This window comes from Armigeres subalbatus, chromosome 3 (assembly GCF_024139115.2).
Source record: "Armigeres subalbatus isolate Guangzhou_Male chromosome 3, GZ_Asu_2, whole genome shotgun sequence".
In the NCBI taxonomy this organism is placed as follows: Eukaryota; Metazoa; Arthropoda; class Insecta; order Diptera; family Culicidae; genus Armigeres; species Armigeres subalbatus.
The window spans coordinates 210774205-210801759 of record NC_085141.1 but is presented as its reverse complement, the minus strand read 5'-3'; the positions used below and the strand labels follow the sequence as shown (position 1 = coordinate 210801759).

At 47.0% G+C, this 27555-nt stretch overlaps 1 protein-coding gene and 1 long non-coding RNA gene across 8 annotated transcripts in view; one reads left to right on the top strand and one right to left on the bottom strand.

The window, feature by feature from the left end:
* The window catches only part of LOC134228091 (rho GTPase-activating protein Graf), a 215222-nt gene that overhangs the window by 112124 nt on the left and 75543 nt on the right, over positions 1-27555 (bottom strand). The gene's annotated exons all lie outside the window — the stretch shown is intronic.
* On the top strand, positions 15839-16474 carry LOC134224834 (uncharacterized). Its single transcript, XR_009983080.1, has 2 exons — positions 15839-16158; positions 16229-16474. It is a non-coding gene; the product is annotated as an uncharacterized LOC134224834 (long non-coding RNA).

The window sequence follows — 27555 nt, the reverse complement described above, 5'->3', positions numbered from 1 at the left end:
TGCGAAGGTGTGCAACTAAATGTTAGCATCCATTGCCAAGGAAGGCATTTGGCTCGTGCTGATTGAAGGGGTTTGCCATCGCGCAATGCCATCATCATCGCCGCACCAGCGTGTAGTTGCCACGATATGAAGTGCTCCCTACCCATCTGCTCGTCTAGATAGCCAGTTCTCGTCACCGTGAAGTTTTTTTTTTTTTGCACAGACACATACCACAGGAATTGCGATCCAGAGCGTAATTATTTACGTTTCAGTAAGTTTTCACATTACCGTTTTCCTGTCATTACTGTCAACACCATGATCTAACCAGTGAATGATAACAGGTAGCAAAAATAGCGTAATAATACCCCATCGAATATGGATTACTTAAAGGTGTGACCATTTGATAGAAAAAAAATCTACAAAATTGATATGATAACACAACGTTATTATATTGATCAAAAGTTTATGATAATAAAATTTGAGTTCAAGCGACACATGCTACGGTTAAACCCGCTAGGGTTTTTCTGCATTAAGCTTGAGAACAAGAAATGCAGAGTTCTCATTTTTTTTCAAATCTAACAAAAAAATCTCACATCGTCAACAAACTATTGCAATGTCGAAAATGGGTCATAAACATGATAGAACTGCACAAAATTAATTAAAATTATCTAATTGCTTCAAATTAATTTGGAATTGTTATTTTGTTTTGAAATATAATTGAATTAAGATTGAATTGGATTGTATTTGGATTCCACTGAGTATGGAATGGAATCATAGTTTCGGATTGTGTTTTAAAAAGAATTTACTGGGATTGGATTTGGATTGGATTTAGATTGGATTGAGATTGGATTGAGATTGGATTTGGATTGGATTTGAATTGGATTTGTATTGGATTTGGATTGGATTTGGATTGCATTTGGATTGCATTTGGATTGGATTTGGATTGGATTTGGATTGAATTTGGATTGGTTGAATTGTATTTGGACTGGATTTGGATTGGTTTGGATTGGTTTGGATCTGGTTTGAAATGGATTTAGATTGGATTTGGATTGGTTTGAATTGGTTGTGTTGGTTTGGATTGGATTTGGATTGGTTTGGATTGCATTTGGACTGGTTTGGATTGGTTGGACTGGTTTGGATTGGTTTGAACTGGTTTGGACTGGATTTGGATTGGATTTGGATTGGTTTGAATTGGTTTGGATTGGATTTGGATTGGTTGGACTGGATTTGGATTGATTTGGATTGGATTTGGATTGGTTTGGATTGGTTGGATTGGTTTGGATTGGTTTGGATTGGTTTGGATTGGTTTGGATTGGTTTGGATTGGACTTTGGATTGGTTTGGATTGGTTTGGATTGGTTTGGATTGGTTTGGATTGGATTTGGATTGGTTTGGATTGGTTTGGACTGGTTTGGATTGGTTTGGATTGGTTTGGATTGGTTTGGATTGGATTTGGTTGGTTTGGATTGGATTTGGATTGGTTTGGATTGGTTTGGATTGGTTTGGATTGGATTTGAGTTGGTTTGGATTGGTTTATGTTGGTTTGGATTGGTTTGGATTGGTTTGGACTGGTTGGATTGCATTTGGATTGGATTTGGTTTTGATTGTATTTGGATTGGATTTGGACTGGATTTGGATTGGTTTGAATTGGATTTGGATTGGATTTGGATTCGATTGGATTTGGATTGGATTTGGATTGGATTTGGATTGGATTTGGATTGGATTTGGATTGGATTTGGATTGGATTTGGATTGGATTTGGATTGGATTTGGATTGGATTTGGATTGGATTTGGATTGGATTTATATTGGATTTGGATTGGATTTGGATTGGATTTGGATTGGATTTGGATTGGATTTGGATTGGATTTGGATTGGATTTGGATTGGATTTGGATTGAATTTGGATAGGATTTGAATTGGATTTCGATTGGATTTGGATTTCGATTGGATTTGGATTGGATTGGATTTGGATTAGATTTGGATTAGATTTGGATTGGATTTGGATTGGATTTGGATTGGATTTGGATTGGATTTGGATTTGAGCAGTTAGTGGAAAAGAAGAATGCAGCATGGGCGAGATTGCTGCAACACCGCACGAGGGCGAACGAGGCACGATATAAACAGGCGCGGAACAGACAAAACTCGATTTTCCGGAGGAAAAAGCTCCAGCAGGAAGATCGAGACCGTGAAGAAACGGAGCAACTGTACCGCGCTAATAACACACGAAAGTTCTATGAGAAGTTAAACCGTTCACGTAAGGGCCACGTGCCACAGCCCGATATGTGTAAGGACATAAACGGGAACCTTCTTACGAACGAGCGTGAGGTGATCCAAAGGTGGCGGCAGCACTACGAAGAACACCTGAATGGCGATGTGGCAGACGAAGATGGCGGTATAGTGATGGACCTGGGAGATCGCGCAGAACATAATTCTACCGGCTCCGGATCTCCAGGAAATCCAGGAGGAGATTGGCCGGCTCAAGAGCAACAAAGCCCCTGGGGTTGACCAACTACCAGGAGAGCTATTTAAACACGGTGGTGAGGCACTGGCTAGAGCGCTGCACTGGGTCATTACCAAGATTTGGGAGGAGGAAGTTTTGCCGCAGGAGTGGATGGAAGGTGTCGAGTGTCCCATCTACAAAAAGGGCGATAAGCTGGATTGTAGCAACTACCGCGCAATCACATTGCTGAACGCCGCCTACAAGGTACTCTCCCAAATTTTATGCCGTCGACTAGCACCAACTGCAAGGGAGTTCGTGGGGCAGTACCAGGCGGGTTTTATGAGCGAACGCTCCACCACGGACCAGGTGTTTGCCATTCGTCAAGTACTGCAGAAATGCCGCGAATACAACGTGCCCACACATCATCTATTCATCGACTTCAAAGCCGCATATGATACAATCGATCGGGACCAGCTATGGCAGCTAATGCACGAACACGGTTTTCCGGATAAACTGACACGGTTGATCAAAGCGACGATGGATCGGGTGATGTGCGTAGTTCGAGTTTCAGGGGCATTCTCGAGTCCCTTCGAAACCCGCAGAGGGTTACGGCAAGGTGATGGTCTTTCGTGTTTGCTATTCAACATCGCTTTGGAAGGTGTAATACGAAGAGCAGGGATTAGAGTGGTACAATTTTCAATAAGTCCGTCCAGCTATTTGGTTTCGCCGACGACATAGATATTATGGCACGTAACTTTGAGAAGATGGAGGAAGCCTACATCAGACTGAAGAGGGAAGCTAAGCGGATCGGACTAGTCATCAACACGTCGAAGACGAAGTACATGATAGGAAGAGGTTCAAGAGAAGACAATGTGAGCCACCCACCGCGAGTTTGCATCGGTGGTGACGAAATCGAGGTGGTAGAAGAATTTGTGTACTTGGGCTCACTGGTGACTGCCGAAAATAATACCAGCAGAGAAATTCGGAGACGCATAGTGGCTGGAAATCGTACGTACTTTGGACTCCGCAAGACGCTCCGATCGAATAGAGTTCGCCGCCGTACCAAACTGACAATCTACAAAACGCTCATTAGACCGGTAGTCCTCTACGGACACGAGACCTGGACGATGCTCGTGGAGGACCAACGTGCACTTGGAGTTTTCGAAAGGAAAGCGCTGCGTACCATCTATGGTGGGGTGCAGATGGCGGACGGTACGTGGAGGAGGCGAAGGAACCACGAATTGCATCAGCTGTTGGGAGAACCATCCATCGTTCACACTGCGAAAATCGGACGACTGCGATGGGCCGGGCACGTAGCCAGAATATCGGACAGTAACCCGGTGAAAATGGTTCTCGACAACGATCTGACGGGCACAAGAAGGCGAGGTGCGCAGCGGGCAAGGTGGATCGATCAGGTGGAAGATGACTTGCGGACCCTCCGTAGACTGCGTGGTTGGCGACGTGTAGCAATGGACCGAGCCGAATGGAGAAGACTCTTATATACCGCACAGGCCACTTCGGCCTTAGTCTGAATAAAAAAAAATGAATTAGATTTGGATTGGATTTGGATTGGATTTGGATTGGATTGGACTGGATCTGACTGACTTTGGATTGATTTGGACTGGACTGGACTGACCTGGACTGGATCTTGACTGACTTGGACTGGACCTGGACTGGATCTGGACTGGATCTGGACCGACTTGACTGGATCTGGACTGGACCTGACCGACCTGACTGGACCTGACCTGACTGACCTGGACTGATCTGGACCTGACCTGGACTGACCTGGACTGGATCTGACTGACTGGACTGACCTTGGACTGACCTGGACTGGATCTGGACTGACCTGGACTGACCTTGGACTGGATCTGGACTGGATCTGGACCGGATCTGGACTGACCTGGACTGACCTGGACTGATCTGGACTGACCTGGACTGACCTGGACTGACCTGGACCTGGATCTGACCTGACCTGGACTGGATCTGGACTGACCTGGACTGGATCTGGACTGGATCTGGACTAGACCTGGACTGAACCTGACTGATCTGGACTGACCTGGACTAGATCTGGACTGATCTGGACCATACCTGACTGATCTGGACTGACCTTGACTGGACCTGGACTGACTTAGACTGGATCCAGACTGACTTAGACTCGATCCAGACTGGATCTGGAACGGACCTGGACTGATCTAGACTGGACCTGGACTGGTTCCTGAATCAACCTGGAACCCAAACCTGACCTGAACCAACCTGGACTGGATCTGACTGGACTTAACCTGGACCTGACAGGATCTGACCTGACTGGACTGGACCTGGACTGACTCTTGGACTGAACCTGGACTGACCTGGACCGATCTGACTGGACCTGGACTGATCTGACTTGATCTGGACTGGACCTGGACTCTGGACTGGACCTGGACCGACTTGGACTGGACTCGACCTGACTGACTGACTCGACTGACTGACTGACTGGATCGACTGACTGACCGACCTGGACTAGATCTGGACTGAACCTGACTGACCTGGATCTGATCTTGGACTGGATCTGGACCGACAGAACGAACCTGGACTGACTGGGATCTGGACTGATCTGGACTAGACTTGGACTGAACCTGGACTGAACCTGACTGACTTGACTGGATCTGACTGACCTGGACTGACAGAACCTGACTGGACTGGACTGACCTGACTGGACCGGACTGACCTGACTGGATCTGGACTGACCTGGACTGATCTGGACTGAACTGGATCTGACCTTGATCTGGACTGGACTTGACTGACTGGACTGGATCTGACTGACCTGGACTGGATCTTGACTGACCTGACTGACTGGACTGACTGAACCATTCTGGACTGACCTGGACGACCTGACTGACCTGACTGACTGGGAACTGACCTGGACCGGATCTGGACTGATCTGGACTGGATCTTCCGACTCTGACCGATCTGACCTGACCTGACTGGATCGATCTGGACTGACCTGGACTGAACCTGGATCGACCTGGACTGATCTTGGACCGACCTGGACTGACTGAACTCTGACTGACTCGACCTGGACTGGATCTGGACTGACCTGGACTGGATCTGGACTGACCTGGACTGACTCTGGACTGACCTGGACTGGACCTGGACTGGACAGAACTCTAGACTGGACTGACTGACTGACCTGGAACTGACCTGGACTGGATCTGACTGGACTGACCGACTCAGACTGACCGATCTGACCGACCTGACTGGACCTTGACTGATCTGGACTGACCTGGACTGGACTCTATCGACTGATCTGGACCGATCTCTGACTCGATCAATATGACCGACTGACGATTGACCGACTGGATCTGGACCGACTAACCGGGATCTGACCTGGACTGACCTGACCGATCTTGGACTGGATCTGGACTGGATCTGACTGATCTGGACTGACCTGACCTGACTGACCTGGACTGACCTGACTGGATCTGGACCGACCTGGACTGACCTGACCGATCTGGACTGGACCTGACTGGACTGGACTGGACCTTGACTGACCTGGACTCAGACTTGACCGATCTGGGACTGGACTGGACCTGGACTGACCTGGACTGGACCTGACTCGATCTGGACCTGACCTTGGACTGACCTGGACTGACCTGGACTGACCTGACTGACCTGGACTGACTGACCTGGACTGGATTCGGACTTAGACTGACTGGATCTGGACGACTGGATCAACCTGACCTGACCTGGACTGACCTTGGACTGACCGGATCTGACTGACCTGGACTGACCTGGATCTGACCTGACTGATCTGGACTGACCTGGACTGACCTGACTGGACCTGGACTCGACCTGACTGAACTGATCTGGATTTGACTGGATCTGACCTGGACTGACCTGACTGGATCTGGACTGACCTGGACTGATCTGGACTGACTCATACTGAACCTGGACCTGACCTGACTGACCTGGACTGGATCTGACTGACTCCTGGACTGACCTGACTGGATCTGGACTGACCTGGACTGACCTGGACCGACTGGATCCTGACTGACTCTGGACTGGGACTGGATCTGACCTGACTGACTGACTGGACTGACCTGGACTGGATCTGGACTGACCTGGACTGATCTGGACTCGATCTGACTGACCTGGACTGGATCTGGACTGACTGACTGACCGGATCTGGACCTGACTTGGACTGGATCTGGACTCGACTGACCGAACTGACCTGGACTGGATCAGAACCTAGACTGGACTCGACTGAACTGGATCTGGACTGGATCTGGACTGACCTGACTGGACCTGACCGACCTGGACTGATCCGGCCGACTGGACCTGGACTGGATCTGACCTGATCTGGACTGGATCTGGACTGACCTGGACTGGATCTGCTGAACCGAACCTGGACTGGATCTGGACTGGACCTGGACTGACCTGGACCTGACTGGACTGACTGACTGACTGGACCTGACTTGGACTGACTGATCTGGATCTGACCTGGACTGGATCTGGACTGACCTGGACTGGATCTGGACCTGACCTGACTGATCTGGACTGGATCTGGACTGACCTGGACTGACCTGACTGGATCTGGACTTGACCTGGACTGGATCTGGACTGATCTGGACTGGATCTGACCGGATCTGGACTGACCTGGACTGGATCTGACTGACTGGACTGGACCTGACCTGACCGACTGGACTGGACCTGACTGACTGGATCTGGACTGACCTTGACCGACTGGATCTGACCTGACTGACCTGGACTGGATCTGGACCTGATCTGGACTGATCGACTGGATCTGGACTGACCTGGACTGGATCTGACCGATCTGGACTGACTCGGACTGACCTGGACTGGACTGGATCTGAACCGATCTGGACTGACCTGACCGATCTGACTGGACTGACTGGACTGGACTGACTGGACTGGATCTGGACTGATCTGACTGGACCTGGACTGATCTGGACTGGATCTGGACTGACCTGGACTGACCTGGACTGGATCTGGACTGATCTGGACTGGATCTGGACCGATCTGGACTGGATCTGGACTGACCTGGACTGACCTGGACTGATCTGGACTGGATCTGGGACTGGATCTGGACTGACCTGGACTGGACCTGACTGACCTGGACTGATCTGGACTGACCTGGACTGACCTGACTGACCTGGACTGACCTGACTGACCTGGACTGGATCTGGACTGACCTGACTGGATCTGGACTGGACCTGACTGACCTGGACTGGATCTGGACTGGATCTGGACTGACTGACTGGATCTGACTGACTGGACTCTGACTGGATCTGACCGACTGACCTGACTGGATCTGGACTGGATCTGGACTGACCTGGACTGGACTGGACCTGACTGGATCTGACTGATCTGGACTGGATCTGGACTGACCTGGACTGGACCTGACTGGATCTGACTGACCTGGACTGACCTGGACTGGATCTGGACTGACCTGGACTGACCTGGACTGACCTGACTGATCTGGACTGACCTGACTGACCTGGACTGGACTGACCGACCTGACTGGACTGGATCTGGACCGACCTGGACTGACCTGGACTGATCTGGACTGGATCTGACTGGACCTGGACTGGACCTGGACCTGACTGACCGACTTGACCGATCTGGACTGACCTTGGACTGACTGATCTGACTGAACCTGGACTGACCTGACCGATCTGGACTCCGAACTGACTTGGAACTGACTGGACTTGACTGGATCTGACTGATCTGGACCTGGATCTGATCTGACTGATCTGGACTGGACTCGACTGACTAGACTGGATACTGAACCTGGACTGACTGGACTGATTTAGACTGGATCTGGACTGGACTTGACTGACTTGGACCGAAATCTGGACTGACTTGACTGACCTGGACTGACTTTAAACTGGACTGGACAGGATCTGGACTTGATCGACTGGATCTGGACTGACTTTGGACTGATCTGGACTGGATCTGGACTGATCGGACCGATCTGGACTGGATTTGATAGACTGGACTGGATTTGATTGACTTCGACTGACTTGACTGACCTGGACTGGATCTGACTCTTCTTCTGACTGGATTACATCCCTGGACTCACTGATTAGAGCCGATCGGACTTTCAGTTCCATTAAGACCTCCATTAACCGGACTGATCTGGACCTGCATCTGACTACATCATGAGGCCAACACGATGACACTGGACTGCCCAGAAGTCGAGACTGACCTGGATCCGAAAATTGCCCAGACTGGCACCGAATCGAACCCTGATCAGCATGGACTGAAGCCGACTGGACTGATCCGACCTGGACTGGACCTGACTCTGACTGATCTGGACTTCCCGACCTGGACTGACCTGGACTGACCTGGACTGGATCTGACTGGACTGAACTGGACCTGGACTGGACCTGGACTGACTTGACTGATCTGGACTGAACCTGGACTGACTCTGGACCGACTGGACTGGACCTGACTGGACTGGAACCTGGACTGGACCTGACTGACCTGACTTGGATCTGGATCGACTGACTGACTGGACTGATCCCTGGACTGGATCTGACTGACTGGACTGACCGACCTGAACTGACCTGGACCGGATCTGGACTGACCTGGACCGACCTGGACTGGATCTGGACTGACCTGACCGACTGGACCTGACTGACCTGGACTGACTTGGACCGACCTGACTGGATCTTGGACTCGATCTGGACTGGATCTGGACTGACCAATTGACTTGACCTGGACTGACTGACTGACATGACCGACCTGACTGACCTGGACTGACTTGATCGACCTGGACCTGGACCTTGGACTGACCTGGACTGGATCTGGACTGGATCTGACTGGATCTGGACTGGACCTGGACTGACCTGGACTGGATCTGGACTGGATCTGGACTGGACCTGGACTGGATCTGGACTGACCTGGACTGGATCTGACTGGATCTGACTGGACTGACCTGGACTGACCTGGACTGACCTGGACTGGATCTGACCGACCTGACTGGATCTGGACTGACCTGGACTGACCTGGACCGACTGGATCTGGACTGGATCTAACTGGACTAGACTAATCTGGACTGGATCTGACCTGACCTGACCATGGACTGGAACTGGACCTGGAACCAAATTCCGATCTGACCTGACTGACTGACTGGATCTGACCGACTTAGACCTGGACTTCAGATCGACTGACTGACTTGGACCGATCTGGACTGATCTAGACTGGACTGACCGGGACTGACCTGACCGATCTGACTGAACTGGATCTGGATCTAACCGATCTGACTGGATCTTGACCTGACTGGACCTGGACCTGGACTGACCGACTGACCGACCTGACCTGACCGAACCCTGACCGGACTGGACCAATCGGACTGGACTGACCTGACTGGACTGGACTGACCCAACTGGACCTGGACTGATCTGGACTGGATCTGGAACTGACCTGACTCGACTTGACCGACTGACCTGACTGACCTGACTGACCGACTGGACTGGACCTGGACTTGACTAGGACCTGACTGATCTGGACTGACCTGACTGGATCTGGACTGACCTGGACTGACCTGGACTGGATCTGGACTGGACTCGACTGACTCCTGGACTGACCTTGACTGATCTGGACTGGATCTGGACTGACCGACTGACCGATCTGGACTGATCTGGACTGGATCTTGGACTGGATCGGACTGACCTTGGACTGACTTGGAACTGACCTGACTGACCTGGACCGACCTGACTGACCTGGACTGACCTTGGACTAGACCTGGACCGACCTGGACTGGATCTGGACTGGACCTGGACTAGATCTGGACTGACCTGACTGACCTGGACTGACCTGGACTGGACCTGGACTGACCTGGACTGACCTGACTGGATCTGGACTGATCCTGACTGACTGGACCGACGGACTGACTGGATCCGACTGACCAAATCTGACCTGGACCTGACCTGGAACTGGATCTGGACTGACCTGGACTGATCTGACTGGACTGACCGATCTGACCGACTTGACCTGGATCTGGACTGACCTGACTGGACTGGACCTGGACTGACTTGGACTGGACTGGACTGGACCTGGACTGACCTGGACTGGATCTGACTGATCTGACTGATCTGGACTGGACTGGACTGACTGGACTGACTGGACTGACTGGATCGACCTGACTGATCTGACTGATCTGACCGACTGGACTGACCTGACTGACCATCTGACTGGACTCGACCGACTGGATCTGGACTGGACTGGACTGAACTGACTGATCTGACTGACCTGACTGGATCTGGACTGACTGACTGACTGGACTGACCACTGACTGAGATCTGAACTGGACCAGACTGGATCTGACTGGATCTGGACTGACTTGGATCGGACTGGACTGGATGACTGGATCTGGACTGACTGACTGACTTGACTGGACTGACCGATCCTTGACTGATCTGACTGATCTGGACTGGATCTGACCTGGATCTGACTGACTGACTGGACTGATCTGGACTGACTGACTGACTGGATCTGATTGACCTGACTGACTGGACTCGACTGACCTGATCTGGACTGACTGACTGGACTGGATCTGGACTGACCTGGACTGACTTGACCTGACTGACCTGGACTGGACTGACTGGACCTGGACTGGATCTGACCTGACTGACTGACTGACTGACTGGATCTGGACCTGACTGACCTGGACTGACCTGGACTGGATCTGGACTGACTTGGATCTGACCTGACTCTGGACTGACCTGACTGACTGGACCTGACCTGACTGGATCTGACTGACTGACCTGACCGATCTGACCGACTGGATCTGGACTGGACCTGGACTGACCTTGACTGACTGACCTGGAACTGGATCTGACCTGACTTGGACTGGATCTGACTGGACTGGACCTGACCTGACCTGGATCTGGACTGGATTGGACCTGACTGGACTTGACCTGACTGACCTGACCTGGATCTGACCTGACCGACTGAACCGACTGACCTGACTGGACCGATCTGGACTGACCTGGATCTGACTGATCTGGACTGACCTGACTGACTGACCTGGACTGACCTGGACTGACTGGACTGGATCTGGACTGACCTGGACTGGATCTGGACTGGATCTGACTGGACTTGGACGATCTGACCTGGACTGGATCTGACTGGATCTGGACTGGATCTGGACTGACCTGGACTGACCTGACTGGATCTGGACTGGACTTGGGACTGGACTGGACTGGACCTGGACTGATCTGGACTGGATCTGGACTGACTTGGACTGATCTGGACTGATCTGACCTGGACTGACTGGACTGGACCTGGGACTGACCTGGACCGACTCTGGACTGGACCTGGACTGATCTGGACTGACCTGGACTGACCTGGACTGATCTGACTGACTGGACTGACCTGACTGATCTGGACTGACCTGGACTGACTGGACTGGATCTGACTGACTGGACCGGATCTGACTGACCTGACTGGATCTGGACTGATCTGGACTGACCTGGACCGATCTGACTGACCTGGACTGATCTGGACTGGATCTGGACTGGATCTGGACTGGATCTGGACTGACCTGGACTGGATCTGACCTGACTGATCTGGACCGACCTGGACTGGACTGACTGATCTGGACTCTGGACTGACCTGACTGACCTGGACTGACCTGGACTGGATCTGGACTGGACTTGGACTGATCTTGGACTGACTTGACTGACCTGGACTGGATCTGGACCGACCTGGACTGACCTTGACCTGGACCTGACCGACTGACTGGACCGACTGGATCGACGATCTGGACCTGGATCTGGCCAGACCTGACTGGACTTGACCTGGACTGACCTGACTCTGACCTGGACTGGATCTGGACCGACTCCACCGACCTGACCTGATCTACTGACTTGACTGGATCTGGACTGGACCTGGACTGACCTGACTGATCTGGATCTGGACTGACTGATCTGACCTGACCATCTGGACTGACTGACTGACCTGGAACGACTGACCTGGACTGAATCGACTGGACCTGGACCGATCTGGACTGACTGACCTGATCTGGACTGGATCTGGACTGACCTGACTGGACCTGGACTGGACCTGACTGACCAGACTGACCTGGACTGACTGACCACCTGGACTGACTGGACTGGACTGGACCGACCTGACCGATCTGGACTGATCTGACTGGATCTGGACCGATCTGACTGACCTGGACTGACCTGGACTGACCTGACTGATCTGGATCGACTGACCTGGATCTGGAATTGACTGACCGACTCTGGACTGGATGACTGGACTGACTGGACTGGATCTGACCGATCTGACTGACTGGACTGACCTGACTGATCTGGACTGGACCTGGACCTGACTGACCTGGACTGATCTGACTGGACCTGACTCGATCTGACTGGACCTGACCGATACTGACTTGACTGATCTGGACTGGATCTGACCGATCTGGACTGACCTGGACTGGATCTGACTGGACCTGGACTGGATCTGGACTGACCTGGACTGGATCGACTGACCTGGACTGACCTGACCGATCTGGACTGACTGACTGGACCTGACTGGATCTGGACTGGATCTGACTGGATCTGACTGACCTGGACTGACTGATCTGGACTGACTCGATCTGGACTGGAATCTGACTGACTTGACTGACTCTGGACTGACCTTGGACCGATCTGGACTGGACTTGGACTGGATCTGACTGACTGACCGACCTGACCGATCTGATCGGACTGGACCGACTGACCGATCTGGACTGGACCTGACCGACCTGACTGACTGACTGGATCTGGACTGACCTGACTGGATCTGGACTGGACCTGGACTGGATCTGGGACTGGACTGGACTGACCTGGACTGACCTGACTGACCTGGACTGGATCTGGACTGGATCTGACTGACCTGACCTGGACTGGACTGGACTGGATCTGGACTGACCTGGACTGGATCTTGGACTGATCTGGACTGACCTGACCTGGATCTGGACTGACCTGACTGACCTGGACCTGACCTGGACTGGAATCGACCTGGACTGACCTGACTGGATCTGACCTGGACTCGACTGGACTGGATCTTGGACTGATCTGGACTTGGATCGACTGACCTGGATCTGATCTGGACCTGACTGATCTGACTGATCTGGACTGGATCTGGACCGATGGACCGACTGGATCGACTGGACTGGACCTGGACTGGATCTGACCTGACCTGGACTGACCTGGACCGACTTGGACTGGATCTGGACTGGATCTGACCTGACCTGACTGATCTGGACTGACTTGGACTGGATCTGACTGGATCTGGACTGACCTGGACTGGATCTGGACCGATCTGACCGACCTGACTGGACTGACCTGACTGGATCTGGACTGGATCTTGACTGACTGGACTGGATCTGACCTGACTGATCTGGACTGACCTGGACTGACTTGGACTGACCTGACTGGATCTGGACTGACTTGGACTGACCTGGACTGACCTGACTGGATCTGACCGACCTGGACTGATCTTGGACTGGATCTGACTGACCTGACTGGATCTGGACTGGATCTGACTGACCTGGACTGATCTGGACTGACCTGACTGGATCTGGACTGGATCTGACTGACCTGGATCTGACTTGACCTGACTGGACTGAACCGATCTTGACCGACCGACTGGACTGACCTGGGACTGACCTGACCGATCTTGGACTGGATCTGGACTGGATCTGACTGACTCTGGACTGACCTGGACTGGATCTGGACTGGACCTGACCGATCTGACTGGATCTGGATCGACTCTGACTGGACTTGACTGGATCTGGACTGGATCGACCTGACTGACCTGAACTGACCTGGACTGGATCTGGACCGATCTGGACTGACCTGACTGGATCTGGACTGGACTTGACCTGGACTGACTGGATCGGATTTGATTGGACTGGACCTGGATTGACCTGGATTGGACTGGACTGGATCTGATCAATCTGGATTGATCTTGGACTGACTTGGACTGGATCGGACTGATCTGGATTGACCTGACTGACCTGACTGGATCTGGACTGATCTGGACTGACTCTGACCTGGACTGGATCTGGACTGGACTGACTGGATCTGACTGACCTGACTGGATCTGACCGACTGGACTTGACCTGGACTGGATCTGGACTGACTGACCGACTGGATCTGACCTGGATCTGACCTGGACTGACCTGACCTGGACTGACCTGGACCTGACCTGGACTGGATCTGGACTGACCTGAACTGGACCTGGATCTGGACCTGACTGACTGACCTGGACTGATCGACTGGACCTGGATCGACCGACCTGGATCGAACCTGGACCTGGATCTGGACTGACTGACTGGACCTGGACTGGACCGACTGACCGATCTTGACTGACTTGACTGGACTTGACCTGGACTGACTGACCTGGACTGAATCTGGACTCAGATCTGAACCCGGACCTTGACTGACCTGGACTGGAACTGGATCTGACTGGACTCAGATTGGACCTGGACTGGACCTGGATCTGGATCTGACTGGACTGATCTGACTGGACTTGACTGGACTGGACTCTGACCTGGACTGGACTGGATCGACTGGACCGACCTGACTGACCTGGACTGACCTGGACTGGATCTTGACTGACCTGACTGATCTGGACTGGAGACTGGACTGGACTGACCGGACTGGATCTGATTTGATTGATTTGGATTGACGGACTGATTTGATTGGATTTGGACCTGATTTGACTGATTGATTTGATTGGACTTTGATTGATTTGATTGGATTTGATTGATTTGGATTGACTTTGGATTGATTTGATTGATTTGATTGGATTGGATTTGGATTGAATTTGGGTTGGATTTGAATTGAATTTGGATTGAATTTCGATTGGATTTGGATTGAATTTGGTTTGGATTGGATTTCCAGTTGGAATTTACAGCCATTGAAGAGGAAGAGAAGATTCGAACTCGAACTCGCCATCTCCACATTACACCTTTGCTTAGATTCGTATTGAAAATTCCTTAATAGCAATTGTGTCTTTTTTCAACGCGGAAGTTCTATGTCCTAAGGTGTCAGATTGGAATAGAAATCGTGTTAGGCATCCATAATTTGTTCCTTTTTTTTATACAAACTGAGAATGAACATAAATATGTATGTAACTGAGAGATAGTCACATCTACAGACTTCAACGACAATTTATTAGTGTTGCGTTGTATGTATTCGGTGTCAAAGAAAAAATTACGTAAACGAAAAATTCACACGTAAACGACTGTTTCCAGTGAGAGCGAATACTATGTTAATGAACGTTCACCTGAAATTAGTTTCCAACAGCCAACAGATCGCTGTCACTGTCATATACTTAGTAGCATCTACTACTAACGAACCGAACCAGCACGAACGTTTCGACCATCATCATCATCATCGTCATCTACTAAATGGGCATGATCAACCTCTGTGGGCCCCAAACAAACAAGTGACTCTACCCGAGTCACATTGCCGCGCTTGAAAGTTCACATGGGTAATTAACCGACAGAGAACCCCCGTCACAGACCGGTCGGACAGTACTAAAAACCTGTTCTACACCCATTACATCAACGACGACAACAACAGCTGAAGCCGGACTACAGTGACAACAATTCAGGTCTCTCGAATGCACGTGAGTCCATTATTTCGTCAGATCTCGTACGGATCAAACATCGCACATTAGCTCAACAGCAAACAAAACAACCTGTTCGATGTTTTTATTTTCCATACCTTTCATACGGTGATTACGGCCAAGTACCCGCAGTAGGGTGGATCACATAATTGAATTAATGGTGTTTACATTTCAGCAGAGGATCTCACGCTGCGACAACGAATGATGGTACAACGAAATTTAAGAAATTAACAATTTATATAACCCCTGGTTAAACACACACTTTGTATATCCAACAAATTCGCAAAATCTGCTCGGTACGATCATCATCAACCAACTCGGCTAATATTTCAACATCAACGATCGATCGGCTGTACAAGTTAGGCACAGCGCCGGTACTTGATCTCGATCTAAGCGTGGCGAGCTTGCAGCCTCAGCGGCAGTGTCTAATGAAAAAAAAACTGCTCACAAGGCTGCACGCGGCGAATGCATCTGCGAACTGTAGTCAACAGCGTGGCAGATAGAGCCCACCGTCCCAACCCGCTGCAACAACAACTAAATTTATGATCGTATTCATACAAAGCAATAATGTGACGCTCGGCATTGCTGTGGCACTTGCTACTACAAGCAACCGCAGCCAATGACGGCCTCGGCAGCAAATGGCAACTGAATCGGCAACAATTGAAAACATCACTAGGAATGCTGCAGCGATAATGCCGCTCGCTGGTGGCCTTTGACGGGAATAACCTACTTCGGAAAGAGGTGTGATCATAGAAATAAGATTTTTTTTTATCTGATGATGGCTCCGGTAAGTGTATTTCTTTCATGGCAGGTGATGTTCTGAAACTTTTTCGTGAGAAATATGTTTTTATTCCGAACTAATAAAATGCTACATGCTAAATGAAATTTTAAAGATTCCTATGAGGCTTGCACAATATATTATTTGCCCTAAAAAATCGAAAAACTTTTTGGAATCCGAATTCTAACCCAGTAACGTACCACTCTGAACTACGAAAGGCCCCACTTAGTATTTTTGCCTAATTATAATTATTCTAGTCATGAAGCAATAAAGAATCAATCAATTTTTATACCATTGCGTACTACATTTTACGCGATTAATCTACATCCCAAAGCAAACGTGATGAAAACATCAACAACAACACTTGAGTCGATTACGAATGTGCGCAAATCGAACGTAACGCTGGCGGCCGAAATACGGATCGAAGGGAGATCCACGTTGCTACGCATTCACCCCAGCGAAAGATCGAGGATCATAGGCATTTGGGAAACCTGCGCAATCTTGCCAATTATTAATAGCATCTCGCACTCAACAATCGAACAACCAATCGAACGAGAACCCCAAACGGTCGATGTACAACAATTATTCATTTCCAAATAGGTCTAAACTCCAAAACATCTTGGCAATGTAAATCATTCAGGTTCTTGAACGGAATGATAGAAAGCGCAAATTGAACGCGGGGCAACAAACAGGCTGCTCACGTTCGACGAATTATTCAGACTGGAAATAACTCAATTCGATTGCCATGCGTTCGTTTTAAAAATAATTAACCAAGAAAAATGATTTTAATAAGCGTAAAAGGGGGGCAATTTCTAGTCGTGCCGTCGACAATGCAATGATGTCGCGTCGCAATCACATTGCCATTTCAGTACGTATCGACCGAACAAGGGAAAAATTCGCCTCACAAATCTTTCCGCCGGTAGCTGCCGGATAAGGAAATGAAATATAATCCAACTACAAATGATTATGATAATTGGCACGACGACACTCAGCAGCTTAAAGCACTACAACTGACGGTGGAGATGTGACTGAAGCCCAACCGTAATGGGTCCATTTATGATCCGTCTTACACCGAAGGCAACTAACTACGCTGGGTGCCAGTGGCATTCGGAATTCAAATTCGACTCACTTATGCAACCGTAGCTGCTCCACAGTAGGTAGGAGCTGAATTTGCAATTCAGCATTTAAACGAGATACTACAAATGGGTTCATGCGATTTAAGTGAATGCAAAAACTGAGTAGAATTTAAATGCGTTTGACGTAATGTAACGTTTAATAAAAGTTCAAACTTCAAAATCGTTTTTGTTTGGCTTACAAATTGATAGTCTTGTTTTTTCACCGGAGACTTTCGATGTTTTGATTTAGTAAAACAATAGCATCACATCAGATAGCCTATGCATGGAATTACCAAGCCGAAGATGGTGGATCCAATTTCTTCCGCCACCAGTATACAAAATAGTTTTGGAAATTGGAGATCGAACTTTAACAATGGCCATGTATCTATAGCAGTGCTGAGATTTTAATTTTCATTAAGAGAGGTCATGCGATATTCAGATTCTATACTCTCCCGCTTTTATAGAAAACATAAACAATGAAAGGAATTCCGTCAAATTTTCACGGATTTTTATTTTATGAAAACGCATTAAACTATTATAAACAAGCTGTTTCTACTTTAATAATGTTATTTTCTCGAAAATCATGAACAATATAATCATTTTATCGACTAGTCATCGTTATTTGCACAGATCTATTAAAACTATTTAGACATTTACATTTCCAAACTAAGCAACATTCCCATCATGACTGCTTGTAATGTGACAGGTGACCGGGAGCCCGCTATATTTTCATTTGGTCTCTTGAAAACGAAAATGCAACTGTTTTCGCTTTCACATGACGATCACTAAAACTACAAGTACTGATATGTAGTAGGATAAGCAACAAGAGCTCCAAGATCAGTAGTGCTGTCCACTGACTCATCTGGAAGAAACTAGAAAAGTTTCCTAGAATACGAAATTATGTTACGGCAACGACTCTTAGCGTGAAACAACGGGCACGAATAGGAGCATGGTGGTGATCACGCTCCCCGGTATCGTAGAGTTGGCTTCCTACAACGCGCCAAGACACACTCTGTTCTTATGAAGTCAAAGTGGGAACCTACAGATGAACGAATAATTGATGCCAGATTTAGAACAAGAGTTCGAAACCTTACAATAATCCAATACGCCAACCGATGCTCCCGATCCGCAAGACAAAGAGAACTTCTCCAGCCACTCAATGTCGTCGTAGATTGAACTGGATTGATGTCATGGTTGTCTTCAATGCGAAGATCGGATTCGACATGACTATCGGACTATGACTATGAAAAGTTCGGAGCTGTTCGCAGAGTTCTGTGGTAACAACGATATGTTGATCGAGGGATTTTTTTTCAAGTGCCTTATAAAGTGAAGTGCAGTGTTTTGTCTGTGTCATATAGGAAAAAGACGACAATTCGGTGAGTTTGTTCCTTGGTACCTCTGTTTAATGACAAAAAAAAACAATTTAAGCGTTAGATCCGGTGTGTAGAAAATGACCAAAATTTTACTGCTTTCACTTACTCTAGAATCAATTGGATCATTGATTTGCTTGATTTTCAATATTTCCAGTAATTTTAAATAAGTTGCGAATCTAAAGCATTATCACATAATTGAAAAAAAAGTTTATTTTTGTTGAAGTGAACGAACTAGCGAAGCTTTTAAATATACAACAATTTTGTTAGAATTTGACATCATATAAAATATACCTACTCCCTTTGTAACAACATTTTAATACCGTTTTTTTTCTTAACAGAAAATTCTGTTCCATTCCATGTATTTTAATACTTATTATCAATCTTAATGTAGTGGCAAACTAGAAGATCACATTTATTTAACAAATAAAATTGCTGATGCATTTTGCATTTTTCTCTTGCTCAATCTCTTGGTTTAATAGTTGCTTCAAATATTTCATATCTGAAATCTCTTTGAAAACTTTGCTAAGATTAACCAATAATCATAATCGTAGCGTTTATAATCACATCACAATTATTATTATTTTTTATATATAATAACGTTGTTGTAGAAGGGAATTGAGTTTGCAAGTGTATATATATCTCGTTTCAGAGAGCGATCAATGGCGCTTGAACCTAGGCTTATTAGCCAGGGCACAGATTAAATACCTTGCCCCATCCCAGGAAGAGGACGACAAAGGAAAACGGAGTTACAATAACTTTCTTAGCAACGTAACTCCCAACGTATTTACGAAATGCATTCTGTTAACACTTGCTTATAGTGATGATTCCCGTACAACATCCCTCTCAACCATCCAACTCCTTGACATCTATGAGGGCGTCGGTGAGTCGCTGGCCTCTTGTTAAGTAGATGTCATATCATCATTTCCTTCCCTTTCCTTGTAACGGAGAAGATGGGCGTGGCCAGCAATGGTAGTTTTCATGCTTTCTCTTCTCGGACCTCCATTTGGATTGCTATTAATTCCCAAATAGTATTCTATAAGCATTTGGAGTAAGGAAGTTAAAGATATACATGACAGCTAGCAGTATGCAATCTACGAAATACTCCGTTACCAACGCAACGCAACTTCCAGGGGATTTACTGAAGACATCTTCAAAAAATTCCTGAACCATTTGCCAGGGAAATCCTTGGAGGAGTTTTTGGAGATATGCCCGGTGGATTTTCCAAGTAAGGTTGAGGATGAATTTCTGAAGAAATGGACGTGTTAGTGCGCCCTAAGATCAGCGAGCCCATTGTGCACCGTACACTACCAATGTTCCCATCGTTGTGCTACCAGTAAATGACAACGTCCGTCATCTACGTCAAAGACGAGTAAATAACAACGTCCGTGTCACGCATGATGATAAGGAGAAAACGATTATCTAACCCGAAGCCGATAGCGTGCAAGTGAACTATATCTAGAATTATTACCTAAACTAAACCTAATTGTAATTATTATTGATAGTAGTTATATTCCTACAAGTGATCATATCATTCCAGTACTATTCTAAGGTAAAAATGAAGTCTGTGCCTAGAATGAGTCCTATAATAGTTTGCCTTTTCTTCAAGTGTTAGCCAACCCACATTTCGACGTAGGAACTAGTAATAACTGCTATGTAAAATAGTAAACTGGTTAAAATCCTTGAAACCCGGTATGAAGCACCCATATAGTTATAAAATGACCAATTAAGAACATGCCTTTTAACATCTAGAAAAACGTGAACGTTGGAGTGCTCAATATAGTTGGATCCTGTATGTAGAAGATTAGCGAATTACTAAATGTAAGCTCTTATTTTTCTTTTCACTTTTGAGATCACACTGAACAACTAAATCTCTGTTTCTACAGGAATTTATAATTCTCTCAATAAAGTATTATTGAATTCAACAATTTGGGCGAACGTCGCGACTATTCTTCCAACATTTTATAAATTCATTTAACCGAATCGAAAAATGTCGAAGCATTCCAAGGTCGGATCCGGGAACGGAGCGAGGACAGTATTAACGAGTAACCACCCAGATGTCGCGGTCACGATGGGCAATACAGCAGGTCCTAATATAAACATCCAGGTAAATGTAGATAAGCAAGGTCTGTCGGGAACAGGTGCAATCCCAAAAGAGCCATCGGAGAATCTCGGAAATAAAGCCGGTAGTACTGTTGGTTTTTGAGACGCAATCCACCACGAGACGCGCGTCCGGTTCGTCAGTCAAATTGTCAGTTGTGTGATGAGCCCGATAATATGAATATGATTCAGTGTGATGGGTGCAAACATTGGTTTCACGGTGATTGTGTAGAGGTGACGGAGGAGGTCGAAAATGAGAGTTGGAGTTGTGTCAAATGTGTAGCCATTGTTCGTCGTTCGTTGGTACCCCTAGGAACCGGACAAGTACCGGAGTGTCCAGAAGAACTTCCAATGGATCATGGTCTCAACCGGTCGCACCGAGGGGGGAGCAGTAAGAAAAGTGGACAAAGTGAAGCGAGAAGTAGGCTGAAGTTGCAGTTGCTGAAGATTGAAGAGGAGAAGATACTTGAGAAGCAGTTCCTGGAGAAGCGCTTCTGAACTTCGGAAGTGAGTCGTCAACAATAGTGAGTGATAGTGAATCGATTCTCGACCATCAATCAAAGATCGAACAGGGTACTGTCCACGTTGAAGATGCTATACGGGAGGCCGGAAGCAATTGTCCAAGCAGTCGTGAAAAAAGTGCGGGCATTACCATCACCGAATATCGATCGTCTAGAGACGGTGGTAAACTTCGCCCTTGCTGTGGAGAACTTGGTTGCAACAATCCAAGCTTGCGAAGTAAATGATTTTGTCTACAACGCTTCGCTACGTTACGAACTGGTCGAGAGACTGCCATCATCATTGAAGCTTGACTGGGCAAAATACTCTAGGAACACACCGAATCCAAACCTGTTAGGTTTCAGCGCATGGATGTATTCAACAGCGGAGGATGCAAGTGCAGTAATGGCATCAGCCACTGGAGACTGGAAGCCACGTTCTAATAAGAAGGATGGTTTTCTAAACGTACATGCATATGGCGATTCCGGCTATAGCAAGATCCCTGTGGAATTATCGAAGGCGAAGCAAACAAGTTCCAACGTTTCGGAGAAACAATGCCCGGTATGTTAAGGTGGTTGTCAGAACGTCGTGAAGTGCAAAAGGTTTTTGGAATTCAGCTACGAATGGGCAGCTGTTCGTGAATGCAAATTATGTAGGAAATGTCTGCTGAAAGACAACAAGCCATCGCACCAAAAACATCGACAACAAACTCTGGTACTACAGAAGCAACCCAACAGAGCTGCAATATCCACCAAAGTCAATCCAAACTTCTCTTTCGAATCCTACCAGTGATTCTGTACGGGCTAGTTAAGACAGTGAGGATCTACGCATTCATCGATGATGGGTCCGAACTTTCCATAATGGAACAGAATCTGGCAGACGAACTAGGTGTGAAAGGACAAAAAACAACGCTTTGCTTGAAGTGGACCGGAATTTCACAGCGCTTGGAGAACTCTTCGCAGAGGGTGAGTCTACAGATTTCCTGCAATAGAAATCCGTCAAGGAAGTACCAGTTATCTGCTGTACAGATACGCCCACAGACATTAAAGTACGCCGACATCGCAGAAGCATACCGGAATCTCGCCGGTTTACCGATAGAATCATACGAGAATGCATATCCACGGATTCTATTAGGTCTTGACAAGCTCAACCTTGGCCATCCGTTAAAAAGTCAATAAGGCCGGCCGCACGAACCGATAGCCGTGAAAACACGGCTCGGTTGGACAGTCTACGGCAGTTGTGCACCCGTCGAAGCAAATACACATTCCGTAAATTTCCATTCTCTCCAAGTATGTCAGTGCAATCAGTACGCGGGGGAAGACCGACATCAAGCAGTGAAGAACTTCTTTTCTCTAGACAGCATCGGAATTGTCATCCCGGATAAACTTCCTCAATCGCAAGAGGACCAAAGGGCACAGACTTTTCTGGAATCCTCAACTAAGTATCGAAATGGACGGTATGAATCCGCACTCCTTTGGAAGTACGAAAACGTTAGGCTTCCAGATAGCAGAGTAATGGCGCTCAGAAGATGAGAATGCCTTGGAGAATGAAGAACGATCAGCAACTAGCTAACGCGGTGAGAACGAAAATTGAAGACCACATTGAAAAAGGATATATCCGGAAGCTGACCGACGAGGAGTTACGAGCAGAACATCTACGAGTATGGTATCTACCAATGTTTCCGGTAGTTAACCCAAACAAACCAGGTAAAACTAGGCTCGTTTGGGACGTTGCGGCCACTGTCCATGGCGTTTCCCTGAATACCGTTTTGCTTAAGGGTCCTGATCTTCTAACCTCATTACTGGCAGTGCTGATACAGTTCCGAGAATACAGGATCGCAGTTTGCGGTAACATACGGGAAATGTATCACCAGATCCAAATTCGAGATGCTGACCAACACTGCCAACGCTTTTTTTGGAAAGAGACCGTAACGGACGTTGAGCCTAGCACGTACATTGTGCAGGTCATGACCTTCGGAGCCTGCTGCTCACCAAGCACGGCACAGTACGTAAAGAATCTGCACGCAAGTAAGTTCCAACAGGACCACCCGGCCGCTGTTGAAGCAATCGTCAAGCGACACTATGTCGACGATATGCTTTTAAGTGTGGAATATGAGGAAGAAGCTATCGCACTGACAAAAGACGTGAGAAAAATACATGCGTCGGCTGGATTTGAAATTAGGAACTGGACATCTAATTCTTCCGGAGTACTTGAGCAGCTGAACGAACCTTCAGCAGCAGAGAACAACTTCTGCAACGACAACTCGGCAGAAAAGATCCTTGGAATGTGGTGGAACACGTCTTCAGACTACTTCACATTCAAAATATCTACTCGATTGGACGAGGTTCTTCTATAGGGAAACCGTCGACCCACAAAGCGAGAAGTATTGCGAACGTTGATGATGGTTTTCGATCCCCTTGGCCTTATTGGCCATTTTTTGATGGTATTAAAGACACTTCTTCAGGAAATATGGCGCTCTTCGATCGGATGGGACGATACTATAAACGATAAACACTTTGAGAAGTGGTCAATCTGGTGTGCAGCCCTCCCTGGTATAACAGAACTCCAAATTCCTTGATGTTATCGCTCTTTAACATCCGTATCTGAAGACAATGACATTCACACTACACACCTTTGTCGACGCAAGCGAAGCGGGATTCGCCGCAGTATCGTACCTCAGATATCAAGAAGGGTTGAACATTGAGTGTACATTGTTGGGGTCCAAGACAAGAGTTTCGCCACTTAAGTTCTTATCCATACCACGATCCGAGCTTCAGGCTGCCATCATCGGTGTTCGCTTAGCAGATACTATCTGCAGATCGCTGACGATCAAAGTTAGACAAAGATTTTTTTGGACTGATTCCAAGGATGTTTTGTGTTGGCTAAACTCCGACCACCGCCGTTACAGCCAGTTCGTTGCATTCCGGGTCAGCGAGATCCTAGAATCATCAGATATCCGGGAATGGCATTGGATTCCAAGCAAGCAGAACGTGGCGGATGAGAGAACAAAGTGGAGCCCAAATACTGATCTATCAGTTTCAGCTCGCTGGTTCAACGGTCCAGAGTTTTTATGGAAGTCTGCTGAATATTGGCCTGCAGCGAAACATCGCATCGGAAGCACTACCGAAGAACTTCGTCCACATCTGTTGCTGCATGTGAAGCTAAATACGTGCATAATCGATGCTCATCGCTTCTCGAATTGGCGGAAATTACTTCGCTCTACCGCATACGTTTTTCGCTACGTGCGCAACCTGAATTTCTCTATAGGAAAGAAGAATCGCATCACTGGTCCACTGCAAAGTCGGGAGCTGAGTAATGCCGAGAACCTCTTGCACCGCGAAGCCCAGAAGGCTGCCTTTGCCGATGAAATTGCCATTCTTTCCAATGCATCTTTTTGGATGAAGCAAACGTCGTCAGAGTTCAAGGTAGAACGCAAGCCTGCAAATACATCACCAGCGATGCAGCTCGACCAATCGTCCTCCCTCGAACGCACCCAATTACTAAACTTATTCTCCTCGACTTCCACAAACGGTTCAACCACCAGAACCATCAAACAACGATTAACGAAGTGCGTCAACGCTACCAAACTCAAGGTAGCCTTTAGAGCAGTCTGTAAGGATTTCCAAAAGTGTAAAAACGACTAATTACTTTCCTTTAAAAAAAAACTGATAATTCCACCTAGCGGTGATGGTGCCTTTCTCGTGCATTATAAAAGAAGTATTTTGGCCATTACATCGTTTTAGAAGAAAATAACTGATTTGAGTAATTCTCGCAGAAACCGGGCCACTGTTTGCATGAGGCTCTTAAAAATGCCTAAATTTATATTCTTTCAAAAGCTTTCGGCGAGTATATTAAGGATCCGAGTTAAATTCTTCAGAAAGATGAACCCCTCGTTAGTTATATACGAAATCATTTTAATGGACCCCTCGATTTTTGTCAATTCTTGACTCATCAAAACTGGCATAACTCCAACATTTCTCAACCGATCATAGAGATCAGCATATCGTTGGAAAGAGGAAGAGTTTATCCTTAATTTGCATTAATGAAAATATAAGCAGGCATATTGAATTTGGCCGCCATCTTGGATTTCTTTTCGAAAAATATTTTTTCGCCAGGTTCGCAACCACCAATTTAGAATATTAATACATCCATAGAAAGCTTAGCTTATATTGTGCATTTTGTCCGAAAATCTCAGGTGTATGTTTTTTTTTCAAAAGTTATGTTCGATTTACCAAATTATATTTTGAAGGGCCATCTGACCAACGAACATTATTTTTATGGTTAATATGGTACTTCGACGTCAGTTCCTTGATTTCATACACTATTCTAAGCCAAATATGTTTCAAAAATGAAAAGCATATCTACCACAGTATTTTATTTAAAAGGCTCAAAAGTTTTGAGCATAACGGAGCCGTATTCAAGTTATTGTATTAAATAATTCAACAATATTGGTATTGGTAAATCGTACATAACTTTCGATAGAAAAAACCTACACCTGAGATTTTCGAACACAATGCACAATATAAGCTAAGCTTTCCATCGATGTATTGATATTCTTAATTGGTGGTTGCAAACCTGGCGGAAAAATAGTTTTCAAAAAGAAAACCAAAATGGCGGCCAAATTCAATATGGCTGCTTACATTTTTATTATTGCAAATTGAGGATACACTCTTCCTCTTTCCAATGATATGCTGGTCTCTATGATCGGTTGAGAAATGTTGGAGTTATGACAGTTTTGGCGAGTCAAGAATTGACAAAAATCGAGAGGTTCATTAAAATGATTTCGTGTATAACTAACGAGGGGCTCATCTTTCTGTAGAATTTAACTCGGATCCTTAATATACTCGCCGAAAGCTTTCAAAAGAATATAAATTTAGGCATTTTTAAGAACCTCGTGCAAATAGTGGCCCGGTTTCAGCGAGAATTACTCATTTGTTGAATTTGGTGTACAAGTCATTTTTTTTTCAAATTACGGCATTTAAATGAAATTGTTTCTCAGATATCAGAATTATTTATTTTTTCCTTTCAATGTTACTGGTTGATGATTATAACTATGATCTAAAAGTTTAGTGGAACTAAATTGCAACGACTTACACAACCTCCAGTTGTCTGTAATATGTTTGAAAACGACAATTGAAAACATCGCTTACCTGTGGAAGATAGAAAAAAATAAGCATTAATAAAAAAAAACAACAGAATCAATGCGAAGCTACACAAATCATAAAAAGAAGTAATCTCGCTTAACTTTTCAAAAAGACCTAAGTAACATTTTTTTTATCATTAATTAATTTGAGTACTGCAATCAAAAGCTTTCATATTGGTCTGTTGACTGCGATATTTAAATTAATTCATGGAAAAATGTTACTTGGGTCCTTTCGAAAAGTTAAGCGAGTAATCTCTAAGACAGTAGCTGTTCCATACAGTAACTGAGCAGTAGCTCGCGCGCGTAGAAATTCCGCTCTCCCCCATTAGCGCCCATCATCGGTTATGCGCACTCACCCCGGAGCAATTAAGAAAATTGTTCTAATCGTTTTCCATTTCCCGCGAGTGAGACTACGACGGAAGCGCACAACAATAGATCACAGCTACCCCATAACTATTATTGCCTTGCTCGAAATCTACAGTCAACATGGTGCTGGGTGGA